At 41.1% G+C, this 18,472-nt stretch overlaps 1 long non-coding RNA gene across 1 annotated transcript; it reads left to right on the forward strand.

Moving 5' to 3' along the window:
- The first annotated feature begins 316 nt into the window (after positions 1 to 316).
- LOC143669203 (uncharacterized) lies at positions 317 to 8,964 on the forward strand. The gene is made up of 3 exons (XR_013168779.1): positions 317 to 458; positions 1,321 to 3,220; positions 5,871 to 8,964. It is a non-coding gene; the product is annotated as an uncharacterized LOC143669203 (long non-coding RNA).
- The last annotated feature ends 9,508 nt before the right edge of the window (positions 8,965 to 18,472 follow it).

The raw sequence follows: 18,472 nt of genomic DNA on the forward strand, positions 1-18,472 counted from the left end.
CCTGAACACCCTGATTCACTGAAGATTTTATGTGAACTTGAGAAATAATGATAAAATTTTCACCTTCCTGCAGTATAGCAGGCCTATGACCAATTTCTGATTTAACACTTTGTCATGGTTAGGGACAGCTGTCAACTTGGCCAAGTTGTGGTACCTGTTTATCTGATCCGGCAAGCGCTGGCCTGCCTGTTGCAATGAGGACATTTCATAGGATTAGGTCATGATCACGTCAGCTGCATCCACAGCTGATTCCATTTGTAATCAGCCAAAGGGGAGTGTCTTCTGCAATTAGTGATGCTAAATCTAATCATGGGAAGCCTTTTAAGGAGGACTCAGAGGAGACAGGTTGCATTCCTGCTTTGGCTGGTGAGCCTCTCCTGTGGAGTTCATCCAGGCCATCCATCGGAATTGTCGGCTTCGCAGACTGCCCTGTGGATTTTGGACTCTGTGTACCTAAGGTCACGTGAGACACTTTTATAAATTTTATATTTGCAAGTGTTCCCTGTTGATTCTGTTTCTCTAGAGAACCCTAACTAATACACACTTTATCAGCGTGAAAGTGGGTGACACTGCCCCCCTGGGTTTTGTTTCTTCACGTGTAATATTGGGGCAATAATCTGGGGCTGTTGTGAGAAGTGGTAGGCCCAAAGCTCTAGGCCTAACAATGTAAATGGGTGTTTTTGTTAATTTATATAATGACTGCAAAGCTCAGACATATACAGGAGGAATTCTTGGGCCACCATCATTTAATGTTTGTTGGATTCTGGGTAGATGAATTCCTTCTGTGGGCCTCCAGTACTCCAGAAAAGTATCCTGCCATTGTATTGACTTCTTAAAGAAAAGTATTTATTGCTGTGTGGGACATGGCTGCACATTTTGGTTACATAGAGAGCTTTTAATAACTACTGATCCCCTGCCAGATCCAAATTAAAAAGGGATGTAAATGAGGGAGTTCCAGAAGGAGGGTTGACATCCTATTCTGGAGTGTGACTGAAGAGACTTCTTCCTTGAGGGTGTCATTAGGTCCAGTCCATACTCCAAATGAGTTTCAGGAATGACTTCAGCATACACCTCTCCCTCCAACCTCACCAGCGTACACCCGCCTCTCCCTACTCGGGGTCCTGGGGGCGCTGCCACTCCTGCCTCTGATTCTGTGCTGGGACCTCCCACAGCTGGGCAGGACTTGGGGTCAGAAGATAGAGTCAGGACCTTTGCCATTCGGGTCCCCGCTCCGGGAGCTGAGGGCAGGCTCCCGGCCGGGCAGCCTGGGGGGAACTCGAGGCACTGCCAATAAGTTACATACCCTTTCCCTGCTGTTAGGTCGGGGGAATAGGAGAGGGCTCTGCGACCAGAATTGTGCCATGGCTTCAGAATGAGGAAGTGGACTATTACAACCAAAGCATTTGCAGAACAGACATCTGACCAACTCATTGCTCAACGGACACCTGACCACCCGTGACCCAACCCCCTTGCATAACGATCCCTTGCTTAATGTGCCGCCCCTTCCTGCCATCACCTGACCCTTGCCCTTAAAAGCTGCCTGCGCCAAAGCCCCCGTGCAGACTCACCTCACTCCATTTTGAGTTCGGTGAGCTCTGCCTGGGAGCACAGCCAATAAAGAGCACTCTCACTTAAAGCCATCTCAGTTTACTTTCTCTCCTTTGTTTACTCCGTCTGCTAAGCTTTCATCTTGGTGCTGAAACCCGGGAGAGGAGCGCGGGTGCTGCCTGCCTGGCCAGGGCGCCCCAGCTTCCTCTCTTCTCCTTCCTCCACATAGCCAGTGACCAGGGACCCTTCCACCCACAGCCACATCCACCACAGATTGGGTAAGTCCCTCCCCTCCCAGCCCTGCTGCCTGGTCTCACCATACTGAGAGAGAGCCTGTCCTTAAATTACTCTCCTAAAATCGTGAATTCACGTCAGGTTCTCTTCCGAGGGCTGAGGTGAACGGGGACGCCTGCAAGCCTCACACCCTTTCCCTGGACTCGAAAAGTTGTGGGGACGCCCCGCTTCTCGTTTCCCTCTTTCATTCAGGTCCAGGACCTGAAAGGGGCTTCAAGCCCGCTCATAAGAGCTCTAAGGACTCTCTCAGGGCGTTGGGATGCCAACACCCCCTGAGCCAGTCCTTTGTTCTTTGGGCCATTTCTTTATTCTTCGAGACCTCTCAGCATGGGCAATAAATCTTCTAAAACCAGACCTTTTACTCCTGAGTTGCCTACTGGCAAATTTACCCACACTAAACTTACTTCCTGACATCCGCCCCAAACGCCTCACTTACTTTTGTAAAAAGGCTTGGCCACAATATCAATTGGACAATGGTTCTCATTGGCCTGAGGGGGGAACTTTCGATTTTAATGTTCTTACCAACCTCCGTAACTTTTGCCAGAAAAATGACAAGTGGGCCGAAATTTCTCATGTCCAGGCTCTTATTCTTCTGTGCTCCCTCCCTCTCTTTGTACTCGGTCTCCTAAACCTTTCACCTGCCATTGTCATTGCCATGATATTTAAGTTAATGGGGTGGAGTTCCGAAACTCCTCGGTGACGAGTTTCCTATAAAAGATATTTCTCACGTTTGTTTTGTACCTCTGAAAGAGGAAGGCCGCAGCTCCAAGAAGCAGGACAATCCACAGGGTCGCGACAGCCAACCCAAAGTTGCAAAAGTCTCCCGCAAAGGATCGGGCGGCAAGGGACAGAGACCTCCTGAAGTCCAACTACCGAGCACAGCTCACCCAGCACCCCTCAGAGCCGCCCACCCCCAGCGCTGGCCCCGCCCCCAGCCTCTGCCGTCACCGCTGTGTCCAATGGCAGGGCGCGCGACCCACCCTTTGGCTTATGTAGTAGCGCCTCTGATTGGCTATCTGTCTGCTGCAGCACTGCCTTTCATCGTCCTTTCACCTAATTGGTCACTCCTCCTCCCTCAACGTGAGGGTCTGAGCGCTATTTCTCTGGTTTCATTTTCTTGGGTGATGGAGATGGAGACTAGGGTCTGATTCCGCCTGGGAGAAAGGAGTGAAGTCAGTTGAGAGATCGCGGCGCGGGTGGAGGGAGTACGCGGCTGGCGCTCGGGCGCGGTTAAGAATGTGAGGCCGCTGCGGACCCCAGCCCTGGCCTTGGAGCCGTGGTCAGCGCAGATCCCGAGCTCCCCTGCCAGAGGTCTAACGGAAAAATATACAGAATAATGTGACGGAAACCTGCGTGCTCAACCTCCAGGTTTTTAAAGGTTAGCATTGGACTGTATTTGGTTTCAGGTTGTATTTAAAGAGATAAAAGGGCTACGATCTTAACCGGAAGAACTTGTCTCCCAAGCCTGGCAGGGGCAAGGCAGCCACGCTTCTGAAGATGGGTTGTGTTCTCCCAGTGAGTTTCCATTAAGATATTTATGAAGTATTTTCCAAAATGTTAGATGCGGCATGACATCAACCAAATGAATTTTTAAGGGCAGTCAAAACAGTACAAAGTCCTCTTGCTACACTAACCCATTGTACCTATCCTTTGTCATGTGTACTGATTTCATTCTGTCTGTGTAGATGCATGTAGGTGAATCTATTCCACTGAAAGAATAAATCATGATGTATTCATATGTTCTCCTATTGACACACGTTTACTAACGTGTGTCAATAAATAGTTGTTTACTAACACAAGGTGGATTTTGGAGAAGAGCTGGCAGGGACTCTACCAACGTAGTGATCATACTGTTTCTTATTCCTGTGATTCTGTTTTTAAGACCCTTCCTTTGGCTGTGTGTATCTGATTTACCAGCTTCATATATTGGCTGCAGAATCTTCCTCTGTGGCGTGTATCTGGCACCCTACTTCCGTTGTACCTTTTCATTCTCTCAATGAATGATTCCCTAATTCCAACAACTACTGAGTACTACCAGTTACTCGCGAGTGGCTTATGCAGCAGCGGCTGAGAGTTTTCGTGTCCCACATTCTCCCTAACCCTTGGCATCTTCTAGCTTTATAATATGTGATATTTGTTGTTTTGTTTTTTCTTTTTTTAAACTAATAAACTGTAAGTTTCTTTATGCAATTGTTAGCATGCATTTTCTGTTTCCTCATCTGTAAAGTGCCAAATCATAGCTTTTGCCCATTTTTCTGAGGCTACTATATATCCTTGTTGATTTTTCAGATAATGTAGTTTAAACATTCATCATTTATTGGTTCTCCATATTTTAAATCTTCTCACAAATATATTAACTTCGTTGTAGCTTCCTTAATTGAACAGAAAACCTTATTTTTAATGTAATCTAAGTCATAATTTTTGCTTTAGGGCTTGTACTGTATTGAGTTTAGTTCAAGAACTTCTCAGTACCTGGTATGCAGGATGACCTCCTTTATTTTCTTTTACAAACTTTAGAGTTTTACCTTACACTTTTAGGTCTTTAATTTTTTTATATGTGAGGGGAAATCAGGGTCCAGTTTAATTTTTGTTATTCTGTGAGCCAGTTTTCCTGGTGCCATCTACAAACTATATGTTCTTTCCCCTTGATGTGTGTTGCCTCCTTTTCATATATTAACCCCCAGTCCACCCGAATCTATCTCTGAACGCTCTATTAATTTTCCAGTGTTCTCTTTTACAGTATGACACTCAGTACTATGACATTGTCATTTGGGAGGGATATTTTCTGTGTTACCCTATATATTTTAAAAACATTTTTTTATTAGAGAACTTGTGAGTTTATGGAAAAACCATGCAGAAAATACAGAATTCCCAAAATGCGCTCCTCACACAGTTTTCCTTATTATTAACACTTTGCATTAGTTGCAACTGATGAAAGAATATTATTGTAATTGTTAAATATATATATAAAAACTATAGTCCATGGTTTACATTAGGGTTCACTGTTTGTGTTGTAAAGTCTTATGGTCTTTTTTTTTAATTCTAGTAACATATATATGACCTAAATTTCCCCTTTTTAATCACATTCAGATATATAATTCAGCGGTGTTAACTACATTCAGTGTTGCTCTACCATCACCACCATCCACCACCAAAACTTTTCCATCAGCCCAAATAGAAATTCTGCACCAATTAACAATTAAGCATTAATTCCCCATTCCCTATCCCCACCCCAGCCTGTGATAAACTATCCTAATCTGACTCTGAATTTGCTTATTCTAATTATTTCATAAAAGTTAGATCCTACCCTATCAATCTTTTTGTATTTGGCCTATTTCAGTAAACATGATGTTTTCAAGGTTCATCCATGCTGTCACAGATATCAGAACTTCATTCCTTTTTATGGCGGAATAATATTCCATTGTATGCATATATCACCTTTTGTTTATCCATTCATCTGTTGTTATGGACAACTTGGGTTGCTTCCATCTTTTGGCAATTATGAATAGTACCACTATGAACATCAGTGTCTTATCCTATATTTTGAAGTTGATTTAATCATCTGTGAGCTTTTCTGTGTGAATTGTTCCCCATCACCTCAGTTCTAAGAGGGAGAGATTTTCCTTTCCTCCCAGACTTCAGGGTATGACCACAGTAGGTTTCAGTCTACCTAGAGGAACAGGAAGAACGAATACAAATGATTTTCAGGACATAGTAATCATAATACATATGCAAAAGAATCAATAAAAGTTAGGAATAAAAAGTTGGCCCCTCTGAGGAAGAGAAGACAGGCCTGAGCCAGAGTGATAATCAGGAGAGCACCTATGGTGAGACTTAAATGTTTCCTCCAATCCTTTCTTCTTCCTTCTGACTCAAAGTTAGACTCCTGCTAAGCCCGACTTATCACTGTTCATGACTATATGACTGAGTTCTGCTCAGTGGATTGTGGGCAAAAATGATGTAGTCCTTTCAAACCTGGCCCATACCAACCTACCATTCACAATACTCAAAATCTTCTTTCTGTTTAGACCCCTGAATTAGAGATCATCGCCAAAGCAACTTAGCCATGTACTAAAGATGTTCAAGCCACAGGATGGAAGGAGCTACATCCCCACGTCACCACTGGAGAACAGTTTTCCGCCAGTGGATTTGGAGACAAGCCTTCTCTAATACCCACTTTTAACTTCCAAGTATAATCCATTTCTTTGATTCTCTAAGCCTTTGTGATTCGGAAAAATTGTAAATTTTGGTCATGGGTAAATAAGGAAAGGGCCTTCATATAGATGAGACAAAGTAGATCAGGACAAGCATAGCGGCTGGAAAGCAGCAAGACTCTGAAGAGTAATGAAGGCCCTGCAAAAGAAAGAAACATGGTGCAGAAGGAGGCAGCTAAGGGAGGTGAGCAGTACAGGGATTCTTGGGGGTATGCTGACATCTACCAAGGACTGGCAGAGCTCTTCAGAGAAACTGATAAAAAAGGATCTATACATTCACAAAGGATGGAGTTCAGAAAGATGGGTAAATCAGGCATTAACATCTCCATTTTATTAAAGAGGAAGTTAAAGTTTATAAAGGTTAGAATGTTTGTCTGTACATAGCACAGTACTTAATTCATATTATATGCATAATATATATTTGTTGAATGAGTGAATGATTCACCAGCCTAAAACCTTTAAAGTAACATGAATATGCTCCACCAGAGGTTGTGAATGTGCCTATTTGGTGGTATATATAGGGGTGTGATGCTGGTAGTGAATCCAAGACAGACATGATATAGTTAGGTACCGTGTTTTAAAAAGTTTGAATGTTAGTGTATTCTCTCATCACTCCCTGACACCTGATACTTCACCCAGGTCACACATTTATATCTCCTTCCGGCCTCTTAATTATATGCGACCCCTTCCTCTTCACAAGTCTCCTTTCTGTCAGAGCCTACTCCCAACTCTATTGTTTTGCCTCTTCCTGCCACCATGTTCCCATCCTTTCCCTCCCATTGTCTATCCACATATGATCCCTGTGTTTTCTCAGTTTTTTTTAATTTGATTTTGTTTAATGTTATGAGCGTGAATCCTTAGGCAGCTATGCCACTTGTATAATGAATTAGGGAATTGAAGGAAACAGGAACAGAGCTGTGTTCAGATATACCTTCAACAAGTTTCTATTACACATATTTAATGATATATATATATATATATAAATGTGCTATATGGTTATCAGGTAAATAACCATAAGCAGTGCTCATAAATATTGACTATAACCTTTATTAAATGTCATATCTTAGTAATTCTGTTTTTACTAGCTACTATTAATTACTGGGCATCTTGTACAAGTCATTTTATTGTAATGTTTCTTCATCTGCTGAATGGGGGTTAGAAGACATCATGTTTAAGGAGGTTTACAGGTACGTGTCTAAGATCTGCAATTTTAAGATTACTGCACTGACAGATGAAACCTAAGCAAAGAAAGAGGGGAGAAATGTAGTGCGGGATAGAAGTTGCCTGAATTTTAACTGTGGCAAAATTCCCCCAGAAATATCTGTAAAAGAAGCCTAAAATCCTATATCTATGAGAAGATCAGTAGGACCAGTTTCTCTAGAAATCCTGAGGCCAGATAATCAATTAAAGCTTTATATCCTGTTCCTTTCTGATCACCATTCAAAATGTCAGCTTCTTGTCCTTATCTTCTCCAAAGTTTGCTTGCTGTGTCCTTATCTGTGACCCCAAATCCTGAGGGTCATCCCTTCAACCAAAAGAGATACCTGCAGTGCCTGGGGGATACTGTGTGGTGTGGTAAAGAAACTCCCTTATAGCTTTATCTCTTCCTGTATGCCTCAGACTCACCGCTGAGAGTGTTGCTTTCCAAGGAGGTCTCTCCTAAAGGATAAATAGTCTCCTTGGTTCCACAAGTTGAGAGGTGAGGATATGCCTTCCTTGTTCCCCAGTGTTATTTCCACACTTAAACTCGCCCACTGTTGGGGGAAATCCCCTCAGCTTAGGCCATTCAGTCTGACACCATGTTACAGTCTCACTGTCAGAACAATCTGGTCCTTCAACTGCATTCAGTAGCTTTGCCTAGTTCATGATGTTCCACCCCATTCTTGAACTCAGATGCTTGATGAACTCGGTGCTTATGTGGAAAATCCACCTAATTACCTGGAATATTGTTCCTCTAAGCTCCTGAATCACTTGCAACAGAATCACCTAGGATACCTGTTAAAAATGCTGGTTCTGAGGGGGAAAATTCAACTTCCCCAAGTGGAGAATTCTTTATATTCCCACAAGTAGTGAAGAAATTACAGCAACAGTCTGAGCCCCAATCTTGGGGTTTGTTTATATGAAACTTAACCCCGCAAAGGATAGGCTAAGCCTACTTAAAGTTAGGCCTAAGAGTCAGCCCCGAGAGAACCTCTTCTGTTGCTCAGATATGGCCTCTCTCTCAGCCAACAAGACAAGCAAACTCACTGCCCTCCCCCTCTCTATGTGAGACATGACTCCCAGGGGTGTAAACCTTCCTGGCAACGTGGGGCAGAAATCCTAGAATGAACTGGGACTCAGCACCAAGAGATTGAGAAAACGTCTATCAAAAGGGGGAAGAGAGAAATGAGACAAAAGAAAGTGTCAATGGCTTCAATGTGTCAATGCATCAAGTGTCAATGACAAAAGAAATGTCAAATATAGTTGAGAGGTTATCCTGGAGGTTATTCTTACGCATTAAATAGATATCACCTTTTTAGTTAAGGTGTAACAGAGAGGCTGGAGGTAAGTGCCTGAAAATGTAGAGCTGCATTCCAGTGGCCATGTTTCTTAAAGATGATTGTATAATGATATAGCCTTCGCAATGTGACTGTGTAATTGTGAAAACCTTGTATCTGATGCTTCTTTTTTCTACCTTATGGACAGATGAGTAAAACATATGGATTAAAAATAAATAAATAATAGGGGGAACAAATGTCAAAATGAATTTAGTAGATTGAAATGCTAGTGATCAATGAATGGGAGGGGCAATGAGTATGGTATGTATGAATTTTTTTTCCTGTTTTCTTTATTTCTTTTTCTGAATTGATGCACATGTTCTAAGAAATGATCATGAAAATGAATATACAACTGTGTGATAAAAATAAAGAGTGTTCATATTGTATGTTGCTTGGTTTTATTAATAAAAATAAAAAAAACTTTCAAAAATACATGCTAGTTCTGAAAGAATATATAAAAATTCTTACACTTCAAAAAAAGGACAAGAGACACAGGTAAAAAAAAATGGGCAAAGGACTTAAAAAGACATTTTCCCAAAGAAGATACACAAATGGCCAAAAGCTTATGAAATGATGGTCAATATCATTAGCCATTAGGAAAACGCAAATCAAAACTGCAATGAGCTCATATCCACATGAATGGCTCTTATTTAAGTAAGTGAAAATAAAAAGGAAAGGAAAGCATCCGGGTAAAATGGAATCCTTTGTGCATCATTGTTGAGAATATAAAATGGTCCAGCCACTGTGGAAAGCAGTATGGTGGTTCCTCAAAAGTTTAATATGAATTACCATATGACCCAGCAATTCCTCTCCTAGTTATAGTTAAAAGGAATTGAAACAGGATCTCAAACATATTCTTGTGCACTAATATTCATAATGGTATTTACAATAGCTAAAAGGTGGGAACAACCTAAGTATCCATCAATAGATGAGGGATATACAAAATATGGTATATATACACAATGGACTATTATTCAGCTGTAAGATGTAATGAAGTTCTGAGGCATGCTGCAACATGAATGAACCCTGAAAATGGTGAAATAAAGTACATAAGGACAAATACATTATGATTTCACTTTTGTGAAATATCTAGAATTAGGAAATTTTCAGTTAGAAAGTAGATCAGAGGTTACCTGGGGATGGGAGGAGAGGGAAGGAGGCATTGTTGCTTGGTGGGAATAGTGTGTTTGTAAACTGAGGAAGAGGGTGCAATGCAGGTTCTTGGGCCTCACCCTCCAGATTCTGATGCAGTAAGGTCTGAGGTAGGGCCCATCTGATTATTTTGCACAGTGGCGTGTGAGTATTGATCTCTTAGATGATAATTTCCCTGTCACTGCAGTGTACAACTGCTGCCATAGCCATGACTCATGGTGCTGCTGGAATCCAGCCATCAGCTGGAACCGGCCAAGCTAACATCTCTGAAATGGTAAATCCAACATTGCATTTTCCTCTCTACAATCTCTTCTTGTCCACTTCTCTCGCTCCATTACTCACATCATTTTGTGGTTTGACCTCTTCCAGCCCAAAGACACTTCTTTCTCTCAGCCCCATCTCTGCATTCTCTGCTATCCTTACTTCCTGGTCTGTCCTGCAGAGATTGCCCAGTCCATTTGTCCAGTGTATCTGTTGATGATATCCTCCTCTCCCTTGTTTACTTATCCTTGCATTTCACCAGTTGAAATTTTAAAAAAACTTTAAATTTTGGTCAGCTCTACCCCCAAGCAGCTGAGCTCTGCTGGAGAAATACCATTCAATATCCCAGATTCATGATCTGCAATTAGGACTATATCTCTCCCTAGAAATCCTACTGGGTTTTTGTGATCAGTTCTTTCCCCATGTTCTATACCAGACGTGCAATCTTCCTCCCTTCTTCTCATTTATGTTTTGCTGCCATGTCAGCCATTACCCTCATCAGAGGACCTTTGCCGTATTCATAGATAAAATCCAAGCCATTGATAGAAACTCTACAAGCTTAGAATCAGATTTTTCTATTCTTAGGCTCTGCTGAAATACAGGAGACAAGGCAGTGAAAGTTTTATCTTAAGTGGGGAGGTTTGTTTTGTTTTAATAACTAGAGAACAGAGGATGACAGAGATACATGAGAAAGAAACTTATTAATAAGCTTGCTTCTGTTCACCTGATAATGTGTGAGCTGCCAAAATTTCAGATTAGTCATTGTCTTGTCACTCATGTAATAATCCAAATATTATTTCACAGACCTGAAAATTAGTTTAGCCTAAGGGATCATTAATGCGTTATAGAACAAAACACATTTATAACATAACATATGGAGGGTGCTTATGTTTTCTTTGTCAGGAATTTAGAGAATGTTCAATAAAGTATAATAGAAAAATGTATTTGCTTTAGTACTTTTAAATATTTAGTCTTACAAATCTAGCCAACACAAAAATCTGATTAAATGCTGGTTCTACTAAAGTATACACTTGCATTTCTAAAGGCGGGGGAGAAAAAAAAGGAGGAAGGTGTCTTAGATAGTTTATTTTTATACTTGCATACAATAAATAAAATTTAAAAAAGCTTGAGAGGAACACTTTATTTCTACTCAATTAGCCTTTAAACATATAAAGTGATGGAAGTTGTATTAATCTTCCAAATCAAATAGAGTTTATTGCTTTATACATTAAGAAATTCTGGGCGGTGTGACAGTGGATCAGTGGCAGAATTCTCACCTGCCATGCTGGAGACCTGGGTTTGATTCCTGGTGCCTACCATGCAAAAACAAACAAACAAACAAACAAACAAAAACCTAAAAATAAATTAAGAAATTCTGATACAATCAGTACAGTAACATGATGAAAACAACATAAGTGGTCATTACCTTACAATATATTTAAAGGAATGAATTCTAAAGAAGGAAATGCCTAATTTAAAATATATATTAACTGTATTTCATGGAGTAGACTTTGGGAGAGGAATTATTAACTTTTTCATTTATCTTTATTTAAAATGTTAGTTGTAACATAATTATAGCTGCCAAAGTAATCTGCAGTTCTCTCTAACAAAACACATGAGTGACTTTGTAAATTTAATCATACCAACAAGTCTGAAGAATTACATAGTATTTAAATGATTATTATGAACATAGAGAAACCTATTTAAAATGTTTAGATAAAAAAACCAAAATATGAAATTGGAGAAATAATATGACAAAGTTTGAAAAAACACAGATTTGTAATGTAGAAAAGTAAGTAATCATTTTGGTTTGAATATTTTAAAAAACATTTTGAATGGATAACCTTTTCCCTGAACACTTAAGAACAGAACATGGTATTTAAAGGCCACCAACTTTCGCCTTTCCTGAAGTTGTCAGGGGCCTCCCTCTGCTGGGCAAATCTGGGAACACACTGAAAAATCCTCACTAACTCTGTACCAGATGAACACGTCCCTCTTGGAAGATATGTACCCTGATTTTGCCTATCCTTGTTTCACTTGTAGTCTAGAAGTATTGTGTGTGGTTTCTAGGAGGACTCCCTTTAGTTGCAAATCTCATCCTTGAATATTACCTTTTAGAAACATTTTCTGCGTCTATCCTGGAGTAGACTAGGTGCCCTGAGTACGGGTGGGACAGGCTCTCTGGTTGGTGGAGATTGAATGAGAGACATGGAAAAGGAGGAAGCCTAGTCAAAGGGAAACTGGAAATGCGGAGGTTGGAAACTGAAAAAATCAGCATGTCTGAGTCCGCACAAAAGGGTTTTAATCTCTTATAATATAATAAAGAAACTCCCTCAAGCTATTACAGTCTCTTTACCTAAGATAGGTTTTCTCTTTTTGAATAAGATATTTAGCAGCTATTTCAACGAAGACATTGAACTTCATAGGCTGGAGGAAGACGCTGCCTTCTCAATTTCTTCCAGACAAGTTCTGTACTAAGCAGCGTGGACCATAAGATAAGCCTATGAACATTTCAGGATGAACAAAGACGTTTCATCCTTGAATAATTAGTTGGGCATCTTCCCTGGTTTTCAGACTGTCAGGATAGGAAGAAAGAGATGCTGTTTCCCCAGGTCCAAAGGAGGAATAATCTAATGAGCCAGTGACATTTCTAGCCTCAGGGTTGTTCATGCTACAATTTCTTTAGTCTAAAAATTGAAGGCAATGTAGATGACTTCTGCATTTGCAGCTCAAAATGTGGTGGCTTCTTAGTTCTTGGTTATTTGTATGATCACTTGCAAAAAATAATGAAAGTTTATTGTGGGTGTGGAAAACATGACCCAAAATTGAGGTACAAAGTTTTAACGATTGTTGAAAGTGAACTAATGTATGATGTGGGAATATACCCAAGGAACATAGACAGGGCTGTTAAAAGAGCATGTCTCTGTCTCGTTCCATTGCCACTTCTTTCTCTCCCTGGCAGCAAGCTTACATTGCCCATTACTTCAACCACTTGTAGTTTCTCCAACTCTTCCCTCGTTGTCTTTCTATTGTACAAGCATGGCTGTGTCTCAACCATGAGTAAACTTGTCTTTTCTGCACTTGTACCCAGGTGGCTGAGTGTGGCTGGAGAAAAACGCCAAATTTTGAAGTTCGGGTCAATATAAATCCTGGCCACAGACCTCACCCAAGTCCTCTTTACTGCTCACAAGACTGTCTGAGTTCCTTAGTTTTGTTCCATTTCTACTCTACTCATTCAACAAATATTTGTTCAGCACCTACTTTGTATTAGGCACAAATTCAGGCATTGAAGATTCAATGATGAATAAAACAGTCTCTGCCTTAATACATAGTATATATTAATTTTTTAAAAAGTTACCAAAAAAAAACCAGTCCCGGCCCTCATGGACTTATATTCTATGTAGAAGCTGTTCCAGACATTTCCTCTCTCAAACTCTGAGCCCCTCATATACTCCTCCTAACACCCACATTCACCTGCTATCTTACCTCCTCCTTCAGGGGGACAAGAGAAACCTGTGGTAGAATTCCAACTTTTACTGATTGTGTTTTGCCATCTTTTACTCTTTCAGTCCTGTAAAATGGAAGAGTGCTGTAGTAGGGTTCCAACAGGAAAAATTTAAACCAAAAGGTTTAACTGATGAAAATATAATGAGGGGATTGTTTATTAAGTTGTGTATGGGGTTTAAGGGAACAACTAGGGGTGATGTGTTAGTCAAAGACCAGCAACAGTGGCAATTAGATTCCATCTTGTGCAGGTTATGAAGCTCTAGTCTCTTCTATCTGTGGAGTGATGACAGAGCTGGGACTTGCAAACCACATTTTTGCTTTGCCAGCTGCCTTCCTACTAGGCTCTGCCAGTAGAAGGCAGTAGAGGAAGCCCGCAGGGCTGAAAGAGTGAGGAGGAACTTTGTGCTTTTGTGTTTGCTTTCATGTTTGTGGGCATCACCACAGTAAGGGTTCTTTACCCTGGCAGTGACAATTGAACCCAGTAATAATGGGGAGTTCCAGTTGCCATATTTTCTATGCACCTAAAATCAGGCGCATTATGCCCCTACAGATATCCCCAGACCAGTTGGCCAGTGCTCCCTCAAGAAGTCTGCATCCTCGTTCTAGCTTTGTTAGAGGTGTAGCTTTTTCCTGCAGTTACTATCTCTGATATTTCCATCCCCTTTTTACCTTTTCAATTCTCTAATAACCAATCAGCAGTCATCTATGTAAAGCCCTTTTTGCTAAATTTAAGTATGATTTCTGTCTCCTGATTGTACCTTGACTGATATACCATCAGGTCTGAAGAGGCAAGGGGAAAGGTCCATGTACCCAGATCCTGGTGAGACCTGGGGCTGTGGAGGAAGGGCTGCCCAGCAGGAACTGTAGCTGCAAAAGAAGATATGTACTGTCAGAACCTCAGAGAGCTGAGGAGAAAATGAAGACTGACTTCTCTCTCCTTTGGCCCTTTAAACTCCTGTGGGGCCTTCTGTAGGAACCCAGCTGGAGCCAGAGGGCAGGTATACCTCGCTGCCCTCTGGCTGGAGAAGCTAGTCTGCTGGGGCACAGGGCAGATCAGAGAAAGGCTGTACATGGATCTGGGTTGGGAGCAAATACTGAATAACCAGATTAAGGATTCTCCTATCACGACAAATTTATATAGTTGTGGCTTGGATCCCATCACTTTCCTCTTTCTCACAATTTACGCTTTTTTTTTCCTTTCCACTCTCCTGTACCTATACTGTCCTTCTGTTGACTTATTTCTCAGATTATTTAGACATAACTCAGTCTGTCCCAATTAAGAACAACAACAAAACAAACCTTGAACCAAGGTATCTTTCCCTGATGCCTTAGATTGGACATTTTTATAGCCTTGCTTTAATTGGGACATTTTCATGGGCTTAGAACTGTAAACTTGCACCTTAAAAAATTCCCCCTTTAAAAAGCCATTTCATTTCTGGTATATCACATTCTGGCAGCTAGCAAACTAGAACAGTCATTATGGACATTTTTTATTTCTGAATCTAAATCTAAATGCTTTTGTAGTTATCATCTTCCACCCCTACTGGACTCCTCGTTTTTGTCTCTCCTCTTGACTTCGGACTTTCCTATATACTCCTGCTTAGAGAGAGTAGACCTTGCATTTCTTTCAGCTGTAATCCACTGCTTTTACACTAGATACTGTTGGTACCATGGTTAGGCGTGAGTGATGAGAAGCATCGTATAATCCTATGCCTAAATCTCATCTTTTAGAGGACCTGTGTTCTGGGACTGTGTTCTTCACAAGTGTTCCTGCAGTGGCAGAGCTTTGCCCTCTCCACCCCCAGGGCCCTACTCCCTTCTCTGGCTGCAGTGTCCCCAATCTATTTTCTTGAAGCTCTGACCCATGTTGACTAGTGTTTGGATCGGGAAGCCTAGAGGAGGCTGGAGGGAGTAAGATTTCTTTCCCCCAGCTAGAATAAGGCTCTGGCAAAGTTTCTCCTGGAGAGTAGGCCTTTGTTATAAAGATGGCTCTGGATGTATTTCACTATGATTAGTCCTCCCATCCCACTGCTAGAACCACAAAAGGTCTTTTTCAGATCTTCATTGCGAGAACCTGGGGGAGTTCCTGGTAGTAAAGTCCCCAAGAGTGTGGAGCTCACCTAAGATTGGCCTCCAGGAGTTTCTTGCTCTTATAGTCCACACTCAGCCTTCAGCAGTTTGTTAAAATTAACATTTAAGTGTTGTTAACAATTTTCTCAACTTCTGGGTTTTCACACACTTACAGTTTCCACCACCCTGCTACTTGTGGTCTGTAGCAGATATTGCTCCCTCTATCTGCGCCATGGATATTGGGTTTCTCAGAATTTGTCTCAGCTCCTCTACTGTTCTTATTTCCTAGGAAATCATATCCAACACAGGATCTGACATCTCCCATCGGGAGCTCTGCATCAGCTCCTCTTTCATTGTTCCATTCTTCATAAAGGATACCTCCATCTACCTCTTTACTCCAGCTAAAAAACATAGTTTCACCTTTGATCATGCCACCTTTCTCATTCCCACATCTAAGCTGTTGATTCTACCTCCAAATTATCTCTTTAACCCATTGCTTTTTCTCTAGTTTAACTGCTTTCCTGCTCTAATCATCATCTTTCCTAGTGCTGCTGTGACGTGTTCTTGCCTCCAATCTTTCCTCATTCAATCCATTCACTCCACAGCTGAATTGTGGACCTATGCCATAGCAAATATGACAAAATATATAGGTAAATATAAATTTACAGTCCCAACACTAAGGAAACATACTGATCAGTACTTAACTGGTGAACAATAAAAGATGATACGTAGCAAAGTGATCAGTAGTTTTAAGCTTTGGGTTCAGTAAAAGCTTGTTCATGGCCTTGAAATACATAGCATTTGGGGCTTTAAGAAAGAGGAGAGGGAGGGCCATGGTGGCTAGGCAGGCAGAGTTCTCGCCTGCCATGCCGGAGACCAGGGTTCGATTCCTGGTGCCTGTACAAGCAAAAAAAAAAAAAAAGAGGAGAGAGGGAATTTCATATAAGAAGACAAAACAAAACACATAACACAAAACAAGACTTTGTTGTGATTGTTTCAGCAGGATCATCACGTGAAATCTCCTAGCATGGACAATTCTGACTCAAGTGTTGGGATGGGGAGTGTGGGGGACGAGGAGTTGGAGGAGCTGAGGAGTGGAGACACTGAGGTCATAAACTTGGTGCGCAATTTCAGTGAAGGCCTTGTAGACTTTAAAACAAGTGCTGAGGGACAGCTATGCTTTGGGTTCCAGGGGTCCAAGGCAGAGGAAACAGCGCTCACTACTTTAAGGAATGTCCCTCAGACAGCTAGTTTCATGTTTTAGGGAGTCAGTTTTTGTGCTTTGGAGAAAGAGATGCTTGATTGATGAGCAAAGCATTTAGGAAAGGAATTGCTACACATCTGGACATGAAGCTGGAGGACTCCTTGAGGGCAGGGCTAATACTCTCAAAGACTGTCCAGGAAGAAGGTTTCCAGCCTGTACTGTAGACCTTCCTCTCTACCACATTCGTGCTGAAGTGGAGATCCAATTTGAGATCCATTTTCCTCAAGCTAAAGTAGAATACTAGACTGCTTCCCATGCTTTTTTTTTTTTGTCCCAAGCTCTTAGCTCTTTAGATAGTCTTCCTTCTCTCAGGGAGCTTTTAGGGCTCCCTGGTGTACATGGATAAATTTCCAAACTTCTGGGAACGAAATGACATCTCAAGATATTTGTAAGCCTTCCCCAAGCCCCATGCCAAATTATTTTTTGATCCTCTGTTCCTATTTTTGAATGGTATTAAAATTAGTGTGTATGGGCAACTGTTATTTGAACTTAGATAAGCTAAAAACCTTATAAAACTACAAATCATAATAAACTTTAAATAAATTTTCCAATGAAGCAAACAGAGCCAAATGATGTTTAAATGACATTAGTACCCATTAGAGACTCTCCCTCTGGGAATCTATTCGACTGGTTTAACCCAGAAATCTCATCATGGAGCTTTGAACATGGAGATCATGGCAAAAAACCTTGGTGAGAAAGTGCCCAGAAGTGGAAAGTAGAGTACTGATATTTAATGAGAACGTTCTCTGAAACTAGTGATGAGTTGGTAAATGTTCAACAGTCAGCTTTTGGGGAAACAAATTAGAAAGTATCCACATGCCACCCCCAGAGAACCTCTTTTGTTGCTCAGCTGTGGCCTCTATCTCTCTCAGCCAACACAGCAGGCAAGCTCATTGCCCTTCCCCTCTCTACGTGGGACATGACTCCCAGGGGTGTAAACCTCCCTGGCAACGTGGGACAGAAATCCTAGAATGACCTGGTACTCAGCATCAAGGGATTGAGAAAATCTTCTAGACTGAAAGGGGAAAGACAGAAATGAGACAAAATAAAGTGTCAGAGGCTGAGAGATTTCAAATAGAGTCAGAAGTTATCCTGGAGATTATTCTTATCCAGTATTTAGAGATCCCCTTTTTAGTTTATGGTGTATTAGAGTAGCTAGAGGGAACCTGAAACTGTAGGGCTGTGTTCTGGTACCCATGTTTCTTTAAGATGATTGTATAATGATAAAGTTTTCATGATGTAACTGTGCAATTGTGAAAATCTTATGTCTAATGTTCCTTTTGTCTATGTTATGGGCAAATGAGTAAAAAATATGGATTAAAAAATAAATAATGGGGGAACAAAGGTTAAAATAAATTGAGTAGATTGAAAAACAAAGGGATTACATTAGGTTTCTCTAGAGAAAAAGAAGCAACATGAGATTTTTTTTCTCTATACATATATCTGTGTAAATACTAGGAGATTTATTATAGGAATTGGTTTATGCAAACATGGGGATTGGCAAATCCATACTCCATAGGGCAGGCCACAAGTTGGAAACTGATAAAGGTGAAATTGAATTCCCCAGGAGAATCTGGCTGGCTGAATTAGAGACAATAATTCTTCTTTCTGACTTCTGAAATCCT

This window comes from Tamandua tetradactyla, chromosome 25 (genome assembly GCF_023851605.1).
Source record: "Tamandua tetradactyla isolate mTamTet1 chromosome 25, mTamTet1.pri, whole genome shotgun sequence".
NCBI classification, from domain to species: domain Eukaryota; kingdom Metazoa; phylum Chordata; class Mammalia; order Pilosa; family Myrmecophagidae; genus Tamandua; species Tamandua tetradactyla.